Genomic DNA, 18,072 nt, shown 5'->3' with positions numbered 1-18,072 from the left:
GGTGATATCAGAGAAGGGTCCTGTGTAGTAACTTGTGCTGTGCAGGTGATATCAGAGAAGGGTCCTGTGTAACATGTAACTTGTCCTGTGCAGGTGATATCAGAGGAGGGTCCTGTGTAACATGTAACTTGTCCTGTGCAGGTGATATCAGAGAAGGGTCCTGTGTAACATGTAACTTGTGCTGTGCAGGTGATATCAGAGAAGGGTCCTGTGTAACATGTAACTTGTCCTGTGCAGGTGATATCAGAGAAGGGTCCTGTGTAACATGTAACTTGTGCTGTGCAGGTGATATCAGAGAAGGGTCCTGTGTAACATGTAACTTGTGCTGTGCAGGTGATATCAGAGAAGGGTCCTGTGTAACATGTAACTTGTCCTGTGCAGGTGATATCAGAGAAGGGTCCTGTGTAACATGTAACTTGTGCTGTGCAGGTGATATCAGAGAAGGGTCCTGTGTAACATGTAACTTGTCCTGTGCAGGTGATATCAGAGAAGGGTCCTGTGTAACATGTAACTTGTGCTGTGCAGGTGATATCAGAGGAGGGTCCTGTGTAACATGTAACTTGTCCTGTGCAGGTGATATCAGAGAAGGGTCCTGTGTAACATGTAACTTGTGCTGTGCAGGTGATATCAGAGAAGGGTCCTGTGTAACATGTAACTTGTCCTGTGCAGGTGATATCAGAGAAGGGTCCTGTGTAACATGTAACTTGTGCTGTGCAGGTGATATCAGAGAAGGGTCCTGTGTAACATGTAACTTGTGCTGTGCAGGTGATATCAGAGAAGGGTCCTGTGTAACATGTAACTTGTCCTGTGCAGGTGATATCAGAGAAGGGTCCTGTGTAACATGTAACTTGTGCTGTGCAGGTGATATCAGAGAAGGGTCCTGTGTAACATGTAACTTGTCCTGTGCAGGTGATATCAGAGAAGGGTCCTGTGTAACATGTAACTTGTGCTGTGCAGGTGATATCAGAGGAGGGTCCTGTGTAACATGTAACTTGTCCTGTGCAGGTGATATCAGAGAAGGGTCCTGTGTAGTAACTTGTGCTGTGCAGGTGATATCAGAGAAGGGTCCTGTGTAACATGTAACTTGTCCTGTGCAGGTGATATCAGAGGAGGGTCCTGTGTAACATGTAACTTGTGCTGTGCAGGTGATATCAGAGAAGGGTCCTGTGTAACATGTAACTTGTGCTGTGCAGGTGATATCAGAGAAGGGTCCTGTGTAACATGTAACTTGTGCTGTGCAGGTGATATCAGAGGAGGGTCCTGTGTATCATGTAACTTGTCCTGTGCAGGTGATATCAGAGGAGGGTCCTGTGTAACATGTAACTTGTGCTGTGCAGGTGATATCAGAGGAGGGTCCTGTGTAACATGTAACTTGTGCTGTGCAGGTGATATCAGAGAAGGGTCCTGTGTAACATGTAACTTGTGCTGTGCAGGTGATATCAGAGGAGGGTCCTGTGTAACATGTAACTTGTCCTGTGCAGGTGATATCAGAGAAGGGTCCTGTGTAGTAACTTGTGCTGTGCAGGTGATATCAGAGAAGGGTCCTGTGTAACATGTAACTTGTGCTGTGCAGGTGATATCAGAGAAGGGTCCTGTGTAACATGTAACTTGTGCTGTGCAGGTGATATCAGAGGAGGGTCCTGTGTAGTAACTTGTGCTGTGCAGGTGATATCAGAGAAGGGTCCTGTGTAACATGTAACTTGTGCTGTGCAGGTGATATCAGAGAAGGGTCCTGTGTAACATGTAACTTGTCCTGTGCAGGTGATATCAGAGAAGGGTCCTGTGTAGTAACTTGTGCTGTGCAGGTGATATCAGAGAAGGGTCCTGTGTAACATGTAACTTGTGCTGTGCAGGTGATATCAGAGAAGGGTCCTGTGTAACATGTAACTTGTCCTGAGCAGGTGATATCAGAGAAGGGTCCTGTGTAGTAACTTGTGCTGTGCAGGTGATATCAGAGAAGGGTCCTGTGTAACATGTAACTTGTGCTGTGCAGGTGATATCAGAGAAGGGTCCTGTGTGACATGTAACTTGTGCTGTGCAGGTGATATCAGAGAAGGGTCCTGTGTGACATGTAACTTGTGCTGTGCAGGTGATATCAGAGGAGGGTCCTGTGTAACATGTAACTTGTGCTGTGCAGGTGATATCAGAGAAGGGTCCTGTGTAACATGTAACTTGTGCTGTGCAGGTGATATCAGAGAAGGGTCCTGTGTAACATGTAACTTGTGCTGTGCAGGTGATATCAGAGGAGGGTCCTGTGTAACATGTAACTTGTGCTGTGCAGGTGATATCAGAGGAGGGTCCTGTGTAACATGTAACTTGTGCTGTGCAGGTGATATCAGAGAAGGGTCCTGTGTAACATGTAACTTGTGCTGTGCAGGTGATATCAGAGGAGGGTCCTGTGCAACATGTAACTTGTGCTGTGCAGGTGATATCAGAGAAGGGTCCTGTGTAACATGTAACTTGTCCTGTGCAGGTGATATCAGAGAAGGGTCCTGTGTAGTAACTTGTGCTGTGCAGGTGATATCAGAGAAGGGTCCTGTGTAACATGTAACTTGTGCTGTGCGGGTGATATCAGAGGAGGGTCCTGTGTAACATGTAACTTGTGCTGTGCAGGTGATATCAGAGAAGGGTCCTGTGTAACATGTAACTTGTGCTGTGCAGGTGATATCAGAGAAGGGTCCTGTGTAACATGTAACTTGTGCTGTGCAGGTGATATCAGAGAAGGGTCCTGTGTGACATGTAACTTGTGCTGTGCAGGTGATATCAGAGAAGGGTCCTGTGTAACATGTAACTTGTGCTGTGCAGGTGATATCAGAGGAGGGTCCTGTGTGACATGTAACTTGTGCTGTGCAGGTGACATCAGAGAAGGGTCCTGTGTAACATGTAACTTGTGCTGTGAAGGTGATATCAGAGGAGGGTCCTGTGTAACATGTAACTTGTGCTGTACAGGTGATATCAGAGGAGGGTCCTGTGTAACATGTAACTTGTCCTGTGCAGGTGATATCAGAGAAGGGTCCTGTGTAACATGTAACTTGTGCTGTGCAGGTGATATCAGAGAAGGGTCCTGTGTAACATGTAACTTGTCCTGTTCAGGTGATATCAGAGGAGGGTCCTGTGTAACATGTAACTTGTGCTGTGCAGGTGATATCAGAGAAGGGTCCTGTGTAACATGTAACTTGTGCTGTGCAGGTGATATCAGAGGAGGGTCCTGTGTAACATGTAACTTGTGCTGTGCAGGTGATATCAGAGGAGGGTCCTGTGTAACATGTAACTTGTGCTGTGCAGGTGATATCAGAGAAGGGTCCTGTGTAACATGTAACTTGTCCTGTGCAGGTGATATCAGAGGAGGGTCCTGTGTAACATGTAACTTGTCCTGTGCAGGTGATATCAGAGGAGGGTCCTGTGTAACATGTAACTTGTGCTGTGCAGGTGATATCAGAGAAGGGTCCTGTGTAACATGTAACTTGTGCTGTGCAGGTGATATCAGAGAAGGGTCCTGTGTAACATGTAACTTGTCCTGTGCAGGTGATATCAGAGAAGGGTCCTGTGTAACATGTAACTTGTCCTGTGCAGGTGATATCAGAGAAGGGTCCTGTGTAACATGTAACTTGTGCTGTGCAGGTGATATCAGAGAAGGGTCCTGTGTAACATGTAACTTGTCCTGTGCAGGTGATATCAGAGAAGGGTCCTGTGTAACATGTAACTTGTGCTGTGCAGGTGATATCAGAGAAGGGTCCTGTGTAACATGTAACTTGTGCTGTGCAGGTGATATCAGAGGAGGGTCCTGTGTAACATGTAACTTGTGCTGTGCAGGTGATATCAGAGGAGGGTCCTGTGTAACATGTAGCTTGTCCTGTGCAGGTGATATCAGAGGAGGGTCCTGTGTAACATGTAACTTGTGCTGTGCAGGTGATATCAGAGAAGGGTCCTGTGTAACATGTAACTTGTGCTGTGCAGGTGATATCAGAGGAGGGTCCTGTGCAACATGTAACTTGTGCTGTGCAGGTGATATCAGAGAAGGGTCCTGTGTAACATGTAACTTGTCCTGTGCAGGTGATATCAGAGAAGGGTCCTGTGTAACATGTAACTTGTGCTGTGCAGGTGATATCAGAGAAGGGTCCTGTGTAACATGTAACTTGTGCTGTGCAGGTGATATCAGAGAAGGGTCCTGTGTAACATGTAACTTGTGCTGTGCAGGTGATATCAGAGGAGGGTCCTGTGTAACATGTAACTTGTGCTGTGCAGGTGATATCAGAGAAGGGTCCTGTGTAACATGTAACTTGTGCTGTGCAGGTGATATCAGAGGAGGGTCCTGTGTAACATGTAACTTGTCCTGTGCAGGTGATATCAGAGAAGGGTCCTGTGTAACATGTAACTTGTGCTGTGCAGGTGATATCAGAGAAGGGTCCTGTGTAACATGTAACTTGTGCTGTGCAGGTGATATCAGAGAAGGGTCCTGTGTAACATGTAACTTGTCCTGTGCAGGTGATATCAGAGAAGGGTCCTGTGTAACATGTAACTTGTGCTGTGCAGGTGATATCAGAGAAGGGTCCTGTGTAACATGTAACTTGTGCTGTGGTGATAGAGAAGGGTCCTGTGTAACATGTAACTTGTGCTGTGCAGGTGATATCAGAGGAGGGTCCTGTGTAACATGTAACTTGTCCTGTGCAGGTGATATCAGAGAAGGGGTCCTGTGTAACATGTAACTTGGCCTGGTAAGGTTTTTCTGATTGAAAGAGCTTTTGATGTCTGTAAATATGACCTCCTGATGCTGCAAATTCAACAAATGACCGTTTTAGTCTCTTTACAACCTTTACAATGTTTTGATCTCTGTTGTGCATAATAATTAGAAACAAAGAAAATCTGTTATCATTAGGAGATTTGTTCAATAAAATTCTCATTATCCTCCAGCGGTTGATGCTGAAGATTATACTGACTGTCATTTGCATCGACTATTTAGGAAAATCAGCGAAAAATAACATTTGCATAATAATTTGGAACACGGTGTACAGCGCCATATGGAGGATTTTTCTGTCCGATTCAGATGGAAACCGACAGAAAGAGCATTGCTACGTGCTTCATCAGACATTATACTACAGAGGTATGAGGAAACACGGCTTCTGGGAGAGAACATCTCCCTAAGGCTTCATACACACGACCGCATTGCTTTTGCAGTCCGCAAAACCACAGGTCCATCGTAGCTCAAAAAGAACCCTCGTTGTGCATCTGTATCTCATCAGGACTCGCGGATCCACAACAATTCACCAGTATTGGTTAAACTGCAAAGCCGGACAATAAAATGACATGTCCTCAGTTTTTGCGGTCCGGATTAGTGGCACCCACGCGGATCTGTGTAAACCACGGTCATGTGAACGAGGCAATACAAATGAATGGGTTCACAATGTATCTACAAAAATGCGGATAAATTGCTGCTGCAGAAGCCCAGTCGTGTGCATGAGGCCTCAGACGGTGCTGTTCAGAGGCATTATACAGCGGAACAGAGTGCCTACAGGGCGACCCCTGCCATACCCGTAGGGCGACCCCTGCCATACCCGTAGGGCGACCCCTGCCATACCCGTAGGGGCGACCCCTGCCATACCCGTAGGGGCGACCCCTGCCATACCCGTAGGGGCGACCCCTGCCATACCCGTAGGGGCGACCCCTGCCATACCCGTAGGGCGACCCCTGCCATACCCGTAGGGGCGACCCCTGCCATACCCGTAGGGCGACCCCTGCCATACCCGTATTATTACTCCTATACACACACATCTCAGAAACATGCAAATTCCCTTCTTTACAACATTTTGTGTCTTTACAGAGAGAGCTTGATCTGACGTTGCTGTTTTCTCAGTCGCCCGGAGGATGGAAAAAAATCCATTGCCTTAAAGCGGAATTTAAATCAATCAGTTTTTTTTTAACAAACCAGCACTTTCGAGAACATAAAGCAGAAATGAAGCGCGGTGTGTCCATAATGTAAATGCCTGATTATTCCTGAATAGCGACTCCATCAAATTTGTTTTTTTATCAAATAGATAGATTTAAAAAAAAAACAAAAAAACCTTGGCAGCGTTCCCAGAATGCAGTTCATCGGCTCTTATAGACTTCCAACGTCCCATTAAACCGCAGCAACCGGTATAAAATTGACATGCGGTATAATCAGCGAGCCTCTCGCCATCGCCCTCCTCATACATATTTCATGATTAGACGGTTAGGGGCATATTTACACCATATGTCCCTAGTAAATGGCGTTTATAAACTTTACCATATCATCCTATAAAACGTATCATTATTGTATCCATTGTGAACTCCTACAGCGTTAAAATAGAGAGATGATACATAAGAATCGCTGCATCGTCCCACCACTACCCACAGCTGCCAGGACCAACTGTGTCGTAAAGAATGGCGCCTTACAAAACAAGAGCGTGTTGGGAATTTGGGTGTAATTTGAATAAAACATTTTCCGCAGCTCACAGGATACTAAAAGTACTTCTGTTACTCACCTCATGTCAAGGCTGACGAGCATGGAAGCGAATAATTTGATGGGGCAATGCAGGATTTATAGAGAATGTCGTGTGCCATTTTTCGCTACTTCTCTGGCGATTTTGGTTTCATAAACGGCCCCCGTCCCATTCACACTCTGCAAATAAAGCTGCGCCAATTATATTATTTGTGTAACGAACACGCAGATTGATCGATACATTGATTACATCAGATAAGCAATTTGTCAACCATAACATCATGTAAACAGGAATATCATCATTACCAGAAAAGTTCAGGAGGAGCATCAAATCTATTGATGGAGGCACCGCAGGCCCCCAAAGCCATTGAGTCCCAGTAAAGGGGTCTGATACACTCATTTTAGATGTTTCCAGTTTTAACTATTCCACCATTTTCCTATTTTCAAGATCTCCGCTTGCCATCAGTGATCATCATCATACAAGGATTACGCTTTTATTTATGAGAGACTGAACAACCCCTTTAACACAAGCCTCCTTTTCACGTATTGTGGCCGCCCCTTACCATAGAAAATGGGGTGACTGACAAACGACAGAGGCTTTGATTTCCCATAGAACAGTACAGATCAGACTAGTCTACAGTAGGGATGCACGATGCATCGAAACTCCGATACTGTTTGCCAGGCTCCGGAGTGCTGACAAGTGCGCGCACGGTCAGCACGATGTGACGTGACCAGCGCTGCACGGAGTGCCGGCCCTGAAGACAGAACATGGTGGGCGCACTACAAAACACAAGTGCTGCGGCTCGTTAGTGCAGCGCCAGCCGCATCACCTCATGCTGACCAGCGCGCGCACACTTGTCAGGAGCGGCGCAATGGCTGTATTACACAGCCGCAGGCCGGCACTAATGGCAGAGATCAGAGAAACCTCATCTTCGCCGCTATTCCCATGAATGCTGCAATCAAAGCGGACTGCCGCATTCAAGGGGTAAATGAGAAGGGGGGATTCCCTTTGGATGGCGTCACGGGGAATCCCTGGGACGGGATCGAGGGACATACCATATATGGGCAGGCAGCCCAGGGTCCATTGAAGGACCCCAGGGCTGTCTTACCATATTTCCTGTTAGGGTATACTTTGGTCTGTCTTAACAACTGCCTGTGTACCATCAGTGTATAGATATATACGTACATTAAAATTAAAAAATAAATACAATACACAGTCTCAATACATAAAATATACACATATTCAGTATCATCGTGACCGTGATAAATTTTGAACCTCCATGTGTCGCAGATTAATAGTAATTAAACCATCATGTCCCTCACAAATTAACTCAATGTTGTCCATTATGACTGAGGAACATGATGGGGTTAATTACGATTAGGCCTTATTCACATGAACGTGTGCGTTTTGCGCGCACTAAAAAAGGCTGCGTTTTTTGCGCCTTGCAGTTCCGTGTGTCATCAGTGTTGGCTGCGTGATTTTCGCGCATATGCCATCCTTATGACACGCGGTTTTGAAGTTTAGAAAAAGAAACGAAGGCGGTGGTTTTATTTTTTCCTTCATTTCTTTATCTACTGTTGTGCGAATCACGCCCGTAACACGGAAGTGCTTCCATGTGCCGTGCGCGATTTTCACGCGCCCATTGACTTCATTTCGTGATGTGCGAAAAACGGCCAAGTATAGGACATGTCGTGAGTTTTACGCAGCGTGAAAATCACAGACTGTCTGTACGGCCCCATTCACTAACATAGGTCTGTGCGACGTGTGTGATTTTCATGCGCGTATCACGGACGTAAAATACATTCGTGTGAATAAGGCCTTAATGTGAGGCACATCAGAAAATTGAAGAACTTTTGTTTTATTATTATTGTTGTTGGTAAACTATCGTTTTGGTATCGAGTCTCGAAATACTACACAAAGTATCGGTATCAAAGTCCAAATTCTGGTATCGTGACAACCTCAGTCTACAGGCAGCGCTGGATACAAGGCACAGTGACAGGGCAAGGGACATATATAAGAGCTATTAGCACAGTCAAGGTGTATGCCGGGGTTAATAAGGGGCCTGTATAGTTCTAAGCTTGTGAGTGCACAGAATGCCCCCCCCCCCCCTCGACCATTGTGCGGATGTTTCATTTTCTATGTCCGTTGTGTTTGCAATGTGAATACTCAGGAATCCACTTTAAATCATCATATAATGAGCCCTTTTAACTTTATCGATAGGACCCCAACTCATTTTGCCATCAGTTCTGCCAGCGACACCAAGACTCTGATCACGTCTGGTGCACGTTTCCCAGATAATATTTTTCATGCATCAAACACACAAATGCATTACCGCATTACCCTCACACTTCATCGAAATATTCCCTCACTTCACTTTCTGTGCAAAAAAATATAGAGCAACGAACAAAACCCAGATGTGCAATTCTTACCTTTTTGCCAGAGCAGGAGCGCGAATCACGTCTGTGTAAGGAACTATGAGAAAAGTGAAAATAAAAACTTACCATTCAGAAGATTTTGTTGCAGCTTGTTATTTCTTCTTGGTCTTAAAGGTCAGTCTTACGTGACAACCGGCAGAGTTGTCAGAGCGGCAGAGTTGCCAGAGCGGCAGAGTTGTCAGAGCGGCAGAGTTGTCAGAGCGGCAGAGTTGTCAGAGCGGCAGAGTTGTCAGAGCATCTTCTTTTCATGCTCTAACTCTAAGTGCCTTTACTACAGACAGACGCCTAATATTCATGATTCATCTTCCAGTAATGAAGTTGAATAAATGGAGCTGGTAAAGGCGGCAGTACAAACAACTTTTTGACTTCATAATCGCAGCTTTCGTAGACAACGTTGGAATATTTGTTTTTGCGATAAAGTTGCTGCTTTTCGGCTGAATCCCGGAAGTCGTGTCTGATCTCTTCCTGTAATGTACAGACTTATGACAACCACAAATATTTTCCATCAGAAGCTGAAGATTTCTGCAAGGACAATACAAGATAATAGAGACGTCACTAAACACGTACAGCAAAGAGTCGTCGTCTGCTGGTATCTTTTTCTTTCAAGATTTCTGCTTGCAGTCAGTGAATTGAAAAATTACAGCAAGAGACTTGAAACTATGCAGATCTAAGGATAAGGTCACATGCGGTTTTATCTGCTAAAACAGTGGGGCCATTATAAAAAGCATCTAAGGAACAGCGCCGATTTGCAGTAAAACCCAATGTTGGCGTGGTTTTTGGCAATATCGCCGCTGAACTTCGGCCAAATGGCAGCCTCGATGTGTGGCCTTATACTAATTTCTCACAGAGGGGTCACTGATTGCCTAGACTGGGTACAATTGTAGTAAACGCTAAGCTGTGAGAATTATTACGTTGATACTGAATTTCAGACCTTAGATGTAGATTAGAATGTTTCCATTCACTGACAGTAAATCCGGTACTTAAAAATGGTGATATATTGAAAAAAAAAAAAAAAGTCTATTACAAAGTTGCAGAATTTTACAGTTTACAAAGATTTTGGAAAACCCCTTTAAATAACTTTCATGTTTTACCATTTTCTCTCAACACGGAATATTTCAAATCTAGTATGAACCTGAAAGATACTGAAGTCGGGCTCAGCCCAGCCCACGGAAACGTATATATGGAGTATTAATAGAATCTACTTCTCCTTTAAGAGGGTAGGTGCACTACAATTTCCTTCGCTAATTTTAATTAACCTTCTGAAACTCTCAGCTGAATATAAGTTAATGCACAAATAATGTCTCCGTCTTCATAAACACCAGATACGTCATCCACATTAACATGTGCCCTAAGTTACTAAGCAACTGGTGCATTTCACAAAGACGATCACGTTATTTCATGGGAATTAATTTCACTAACATGGAACGACTACTGTCCCCATCCTCAGCTTCTACTTAGGAGATATTCCTGCTGCCGTGTATCTGGACATAGAGCGCAAGGTTATTGATTGCTGTTCATTCTGATGGGGAAAAGCTGGAGGAAGTCAGAAGCGAGAGGATCGTGTGCAATTACACAATCAATCACTAAGGCCCCGTCTACACGACCGTAAAAACATCTCCGTAATTGCGGACCGTAATACAGTCCGCAATTACGGACCTGTTCGTTTCTATTGGGCAAGGACACTTTTCCGTATCGCTATGGATAGGTGTCCGTGCCGTAGAACCGTGCCGGGAATTATGGAGGATGTCCTACTTTTTGTTTTTACGGGACATGCTCCCATACTTTGTATGGGAGCACGGCACAAAAATGCGGCCGTCAACCGTGCCCGCAATTGCGGGCCGCAACTACGGGCACGTCCGTGTGCATGAGGCCTAATACTTGAAAAGATAGTAACAATATAGTGATCAGAAAGAACGCAAACAAGTCACACTAGATGAAGGTGCAGCTGCCCCCTCAGGTCATCAGTGGTACTTGCAAGAATCATTGGGTGCCCCACAGGTCAGTCAGGGAAACACCAATATGTAAGACCAGCAATAGGCACCCACCAGAGGAAATGGCTCTGTGGGCCCAGCCTCCAGCTGTACAGAACATGGGCACGTCCACTCAAAATTGCCCCACTGGCTTTGTCGTCATCATTGTACTCACAGGACAGACGATCAAATAATAAATCATTACGCGATTACGGGCACGGCCGGCCACATTTTCGTGCCATGCTCCGATACAAAGTATGGGAGCACGGCCTGTAAAAAACAAAAAGTAGGACATGATCCATAATTCCCGGCACGGATCTACAGCACGGACATCCATCCGCAGCAGTAAGGAAAGGCGTCCGCGGCCGATAGAACCGGGCAGGTATGTAATTGCGGACCGTATTACGGAGTTTTCTTACGGTCGTGTGCATGAGGCCTAAGAAATAGACCCTACAGACAAGCATTTGGCGCCACAGTCTGCTCCAAATAGTGTGGTCTTCTACTTTACTTTTTTTGGACCTGTTAGATTAGGGGCATATTATTGTGCCAATCAGAGGAGTCTCTGGTATTCTAGTGGGCCAGTCTGACCTCTAGACCTGATCTCAACATGTTAGACATCCAATAATAGAGTGAACTACTCATCCAATTGTCCACCTGCCTAGACACCTTGTATGGGACTCTACTGCTGTCCTAGTGATGAGGACCCCATTTTGGAGGCACAAAGAGTAATAAATTAGACCTCATGCACACGACCATAGTGGTGATTACGGCACGGGCGGCCGCTTAGTGTCATCTGCAAATCACGGACCATGCACACATTGATTTCAATGAGCCCGGCCCACAAATGTGGCCTATATAATGACTGGTCCGTGGAAACCATGGGTCTATAGAAATGAATGGGTCCGCAATTCATCCGCATTTTTGCAGACGCAAAAAACACGTTAGTGTGCATGAGGGCTTAGGGAATACTTTTAAATGCTACTTTTTTTTCATGTTACTTTACCGCAGATTATAGTTAATCTTTGGAGATTTCAGTCCAAATTATTGTGTGCACGCAATACGGTACTCACAGAAGTGAATGCGCCCATACCGTACCTCTGTATGCCTCCAATTTCATATAGAACCGAACATAAAAAGGGTTTCATCGGATGCCATATTACGGAGGTATAAGAATAGTCTTACGGGGGGGAGATCTCTACTATACAGTGTTAAGCAGAGGAACCGAAAGGTGGGGTCTGAAGCTGTAGGGACTCTGTGTACCCCCATACATAACAGCGCACACGGTCTGCCAAGCACAGGAGTCTATTCACACGTGCCGGTAATATTTAATTTTTGCCACGATTTTCACACAATGTGACATGACCGCACGGTTTGGATATTCATCCGGGCCAATAAATCCACAACTTCTTTCTGGTAATTACTGCGGTTTTGCAATGTCTTTTTTAACCGTGCGGCACACTGCGGCACACTGCGGCACACTGCGGTTATTTCGTTTGTTAACTAGAATGTTGTAGAAATAAAAACCTATTTTCTTAAAACAGTCAACAAACCTGCTGCGGATCTTCTCGTGGCTCTTACTGGCTAATTTCCACGCTGACATCCAAATTATTTTGCTCATTATATTATTACCTTAGGGCACATTCACACAGAACAGTACAGAGCCTCATTACAAGTATTTTTTGTGTTTTTCACTTTAAAACTGCATGTGGTTTCGCCGCAGACGGCAACTTCATCAAACATGGAGAATGACTTTCAACGTAGAGCAACTACAGGATTATCGCTGTAGAATAGTTTGTTGTTTTTTTTAAATATTATAAAAAAAAATTTTTTTTTTAAAACTATTCTACACCGATAATCCTGTAGTTGCTCTACGTTACATAGTTACATAGTTACATAGTTAGTACGGCTGAAAAAAGACACATGTCCATCAAGTTCAAAATAAAAAATATATATATATATACACAAACACATTCACCATATATGACATGTAGTGAATTCTGGTTGCCACAATGTTTCATGATAATAATATCTCCTAATTTCGCCTGCATCATAACAATGAATTGAAATACCACAAATATTGCAACAATCTCTATTTTGGACTGCAGCAAAGGAAAAGGTCATAAATCTTCAGAAAGGATTATTAATAATAATAAAATGTCAGGAATATGTAATAAAAATCCTGGCAGATGGTGAGTGAAACCTCAGAGCAATATATTTATTGGACAATGTGTTTACTTTAAAAGTTGAAGTGTTTTACAGAGGAGAGCGGCACAACGCCAGGGGGCAGCTCGCTACAGGGTTATTATATCTGTTCTCTACCTGCGGAGCTTAGCCCGGCTTACAAGGGGTAAAAGGATCAGATCTACACAGGGATGGCGAGGAGAAAGTAAACGAGAAAAGGAATGATTTATAATGAACATGGAGAATGCTATTTATGGGTTTTCTGGATTTTGGGGTGTACATAGATTGAGACCGCCTAGTGCTCAGCCCGCACACAGGAGTTAACCCCGTTCAGCAAACAACCGAGGGGGACCCTACAAGGGGTGACCAAGTGCGGAGCTCTGTAGCAGGACTGGACCAGCGCTAGCAGGGGGTCTCCTCTCCACAGTGTAACAACTCCAGGAGTCTGTTGTAGGGACATTGTGCCCTCTGATACACAGGGTTCCTGTGGCCTCGTGGACACGGCCCTGGTGTGCGGATCTGTATCGTTACATAGCATTGCATGGTCCATACTGAACCTCCGGGTGCCGTATTTCAGAGGAATTGCTTCTCCCAGTTTCTACAGGTTCATAATCAGACCACAGGGTCGCTGTAGAGTCAGGACACTTCCATGGCCATAGCTCCTTAGGCCTCATTCACACGGCAGGGTTTCCCGTTCATAAATCGGCCGGCACCCGGCTGCATTAGGAATAATAGACCCCTAATGGGGCTATTCACACGACCGATTTTTTGACGGCCGGGAAAACCGGCCGTCAAAAAATAGGACATGCTCTATCTTCGCCCAGGTAGAAGTCTATGGGGCCGGGTAATACACGGCCATCACCGGGATGTGTCCCGAGTGACGGCCGGGTTTTCCGGAGCTTGCGCTCTGTCTCCTCCTCCTCACAGCGAGGAGTGAATGTGAGGAGGAGGAGTTGATGCCATTCTGACGAATGGCATCGCTGTACACTGTGTGGCAGGGCCGGGGTGTACAGCAGGTGGAAGGGAGCGCTGCGCTGGCTCCCTTCCCTTGCTTGAAAAGCACCCTGGCCCGGCGACACCTTCGATGGCGCCGCTAGCAGCTGCAGCTGCTGCGGCTACTACTGTAGCGACGCCACTATAGCAGAGCAGGGAGGTATCTCCCCGCTCTGCTATGTGCTAGCCGCACTTTAGCTCCTTGAAGGAGCGGAATCCCAGTGTTTTCGGGGATTCCGCTCCTGGACAGAGCGCTTGAGGTCTCTGTCCATATCTGGGCAGTGACATCAGGGGAAACTCCTGAAGCGGAATCCCCGAACACATGGGGATTCCCATTCAGGAGTTGCCGCTGATGTCACTGTCCAGATCTGCCCGGCCCGGAACGGATGCAAAACTTAATGCAAACCGGCCGGGCAAAATGGCCAATTTTACCGGCCGACACTCGGGCTCGGGAACGACCCGGTCGCGTGAATCCCGCCTTAGGGTGAATGGTTTGGTGCCCCTTACAATATGTAAGAACTGTACGGAGAGGCTGCAAAACGTACATAGAAGAAAATCAGGAGCAAATGCTAAAACTTCTTGCCAGTTGCCTTCTTGCTCTTCGTGTGAAAATCAATATTGCCTCAGCCGGGGCCGTCACCCAGCTTTCCTAGTTGTCCGGTCCCTCTCTCCTTACTTCCACTGTGACGTCACCAGCTCTGTGCACTGACGGCATGTGGGACGTCACCGGCCGGGCGACCCATCATTGCGAGTGCTCCCTTATATATCTCCCTACTCTCTCTGTATGCTGTACAAGTTACCGGCTCCACAGCATTTCAGTTATTTTCTTCACGGAGCTACTCATTTTTTTAAAATTCTTTTTGAACAGATAACACACCGACAATTTATTATGGGACCATACACGCTTCCATTGTTTTAACGGAAGTGTGGCCGTTCTGACAAAAATAGGACAGGTCCTACTCTTGTCCGTTTTTTTGACAGGACCGTCTCGGCCATTTCATTTTTTGGGTCCGTTGAAACAATTACCTGCACACAGAAGCCATCCATGTGCGGTTTGTGTTTCACGGATCAATCATTAGCTTCCGTACGACAGGCAATGGATGTTTGCACGAGGCCTAGCAATATTTGTCAGTTACAAGCACTCGTAGCTTGTGCTGTATTCTGGCACAGAGCACACGGTAACCCCATGCACACGACCATAAAAAATCATTTATATTTAAATTATATTTTCTGTATTTGTTTGTGACCATTGAGGAGTTAACAGGTAACCTCAGACTTGAGCAGCCACACACACATCTCATCCCTTATACGCCGACAGGCAGCGCCGCGCGAGAGGCGGCGCCGCGCGAGAGGCAGCCGCGCAGGTGACAACAGTGGCATAGCTATAGGGGTGGCAATTTGCGAACGGGCCCCGAAGACAGGGGGCCCGCAGCCCCCCACCTATTAACGGTTACTATAATAACTGGGGCCTATGCAATAAACTACTGGGGCCCGTTACTATAGTAACAGTATACTTCCAAAAAAAAAAATGTTCTATATCTTTGTATTTTTTTTTAAACTTTATTACTACCACCTTAGTAATGGCACTTGGCTGATTGACCGCATCCATTACTAAGACAGGGCTTAGTGTTAGCCAGTGCAGAACATTATTATTACCCCAGTACCCACCGCCACCAGGGGTATCGGGAAGAGCCGGGTGCGATCCAGTACCCGACTATCCATAGTGATGGTAGGGTACCGGGGCAGCAGCAGGCTGGCATTAGTAGACTGGGAAAGCACAAAAACAGTGGGACTTCCCACCCTGGTAATGCTAGCCTGCTTCTGCTATGTTGTATATGGCTGGTTATGAAAAATTGGGAAGACCCCACGTTATTTAAAATAAAAAAATTTAATAGTTGGAAAAGACACGATGTGCGGTCCCCTCCATTTTTCATAACCAGCCAGATGCAACAAAGCAGCAGCAGGCTAGCATTACCAGGGTGGGAATGGCCAAGGTTTCTCGCCTTCCCCAGTCTAATAATACCAGCCTGCGGCTGCCCCGGTATCTAACCTTTACTACAGATGGTTGGGTACTGGATAGTACACGGCTCTTACCAGCACCCCTGGTGGTGGTGTGTACCGGGGCAATGATGGGGGTTCGTGCTAGCCTTTTCACCGGGAAAGTAAGTAATGGACGCGGTCAGCCAGCAGCCATTACTAAGGCGGTAGTAATAAAGTTTAAAAAAAATACAAAGTCATAGAAAATAATAAAATTTTATTGAAAGAACCCCCCCCCCAATCCTTGTTAACCATTTTATTGGGACCAAAACAAAAAAAATACACCGTACTAGAGTCCAACAACCAAACCTGTAAAAAAATAAAAAAATAATTTGTAACAAAAAAAATAAGCAATTATTATCTTCCCTTTCCTGGGTCCAGCACAGGAGCCCCAATGTCAGAAAGCTGGGCCCTGTATCTAAGCCTATCATATGTGCTAAATCTGCTGAGCTACTGTATCTAATCCTATCCATAGATATAAAAAAATGGCGACAGCACCCTGCAACACTAATGCCACCTAAACCACTAAATATAAATAGATATGCACCAAAGCTAAATCTACCTACAAATAGGGAGGTTCTTAGTGCACATTTTGATCAAAAAGTGTTAGCCCACCTGCCACGACAAGGCGACCTCTGTAAGGTGGGAACCTACGCTGCACATACACCCAGAACTGGGACTAAGCCTACATATATACCTGGGGATGGTAGGATCCAGCATTGAATCCTATCCATAGCTATAGGGGTCGTAGTGCTATAGATATGCTGTCTCCCCTGATGCTTTAAGACCTTAGCGACATCCCTGGCTGCTAGTGCTGCATCGTTGGTTCACTTAGGAAACTCAGCGATGCAGATGAAGCTGTGGGCCGTCGGCCATGAGAAGTTGGATGCGGGCCACAAAAAGGGCTTTTGCACCAAGGCCCAAGAGCCTTTAGCTACGCCCCCTAGGTGACAGCCAGCCGTCAGCGCAGCGCCAGTGACAGCCAGCCGTCAGTGCAGCGCCAGCCAGCCGTCAGCGCCAGTGCCAGCCGTCAGCGCAGCGCCAGCCAGCCGTCAGTGCAGCGTGAGTGACAGCCAGCAGACAGTGCAGTGTGAGTGACAGCCAGCAGTCAGTGCAGTTGCTATGAAGTCTGGTACACATACAAGTTAGTATACATTGTGTAGTTCTGTCATCTCCTCTCCTGCTCGGGGACTTTTCTCAGCTCACACATTTTTTTCTGCTCAGGCCCCTCCTCAGTGTTCAGTGATGGAGCCTCCTCCTCCCTCCTCAGCCTCACAGAGAACTGGCTCCGGCACTGCCAACATCGCTTCCCCTGCAACCACCTGCACTGGGAGCACGGGCAATGTGTGCAGCCCCCTCCCTGACACCCTTCGCAGCTGGCACCAGGAGCCCCCCATCCTGAAAAGTAAGTTCAGCCCTTGGACACGTGTTGCTGTCTGGTGGAGATTGCATTCAAACTTGTGGCAAGAAGCAGCTCAGGTTAACCTCAGCCTGGCTTGAAAGTCTCCCAATGAAGGTTAATGTTGGGCATCGGTGCATGTATAAATAACGTGCAGCGGGGGCATCGCAGGAACTTCAGTGCCCAGTTGGTATGTAGCAGCGGTGCTGTCTTGGTGCTGCTATGTAATTCAGGAGGATCAGTGTTTCTGCTCTTTGTGGATATAGGAGGTGACTGTGTCCTCAAAGAAGCAACATTGTAACTGAGTGCAAGGTGACTGGGTGATACATGTATTCTGTGATTGGAGACTGGCTCCGACATCCCTGAATTCATTCATTAGATGAGGCACAAAAAACGGACAAAGCATTGGGCAATTCTCAGGCAAAAGCAACATGTGAGTCCTGCCAGAAAGATTCAAAAGGTATGAGAAACTAAGATTCCACAATGAAGTACTGGGATTGTATAGTGGAGTACTGGGAGTATACTGGGATTGTATAGTGGAGTACTGGGATTATATAGTGGAGTACTGGGATAATACTGGGATTATATAGCGGAGTACT

The 18,072-nt window shown here is 46.1% G+C and overlaps 1 protein-coding gene and 1 long non-coding RNA gene across 6 annotated transcripts in view; one reads left to right on the top strand and one right to left on the bottom strand.

The window, feature by feature from the left end:
- The window catches only part of LOC142665761 (uncharacterized), a 320,337-nt gene that overhangs the window by 236,361 nt on the left and 65,904 nt on the right, over positions 1–18,072 (bottom strand). For 2 of the 4 annotated variants that reach the window (XR_012851560.1, XR_012851561.1), the window contains exon 3: positions 8,960–9,415. This is a non-coding gene — a long non-coding RNA (uncharacterized LOC142665761). Of the gene's footprint in view, positions 1–6,500; positions 6,650–8,959; positions 9,416–18,072 lie in introns of all 4 variants that reach the window. The other 2 variants (XR_012851563.1, XR_012851562.1) reach the window with 2 other exon arrangements.
- Positions 17,355–18,072, top strand: part of KCNG1 (potassium voltage-gated channel modifier subfamily G member 1) — a 48,534-nt gene continuing 47,816 nt past the window's right edge. Inside the window, exon 1 of one of the 2 annotated variants that reach the window (XM_075845511.1) lies at positions 17,355–17,479. The gene's annotated coding sequence lies outside the window, so the exon portion shown is untranslated. The other variant, XM_075845512.1, reaches the window with a different exon arrangement.

Source organism: Rhinoderma darwinii, chromosome 13 (assembly GCF_050947455.1).
Source record: "Rhinoderma darwinii isolate aRhiDar2 chromosome 13, aRhiDar2.hap1, whole genome shotgun sequence".
NCBI classification, from domain to species: domain Eukaryota; kingdom Metazoa; phylum Chordata; class Amphibia; order Anura; family Rhinodermatidae; genus Rhinoderma; species Rhinoderma darwinii.
The sequence above is the reverse complement of the archived record's forward strand: the minus strand, read 5'-3'. Positions and strand labels throughout refer to the sequence as shown.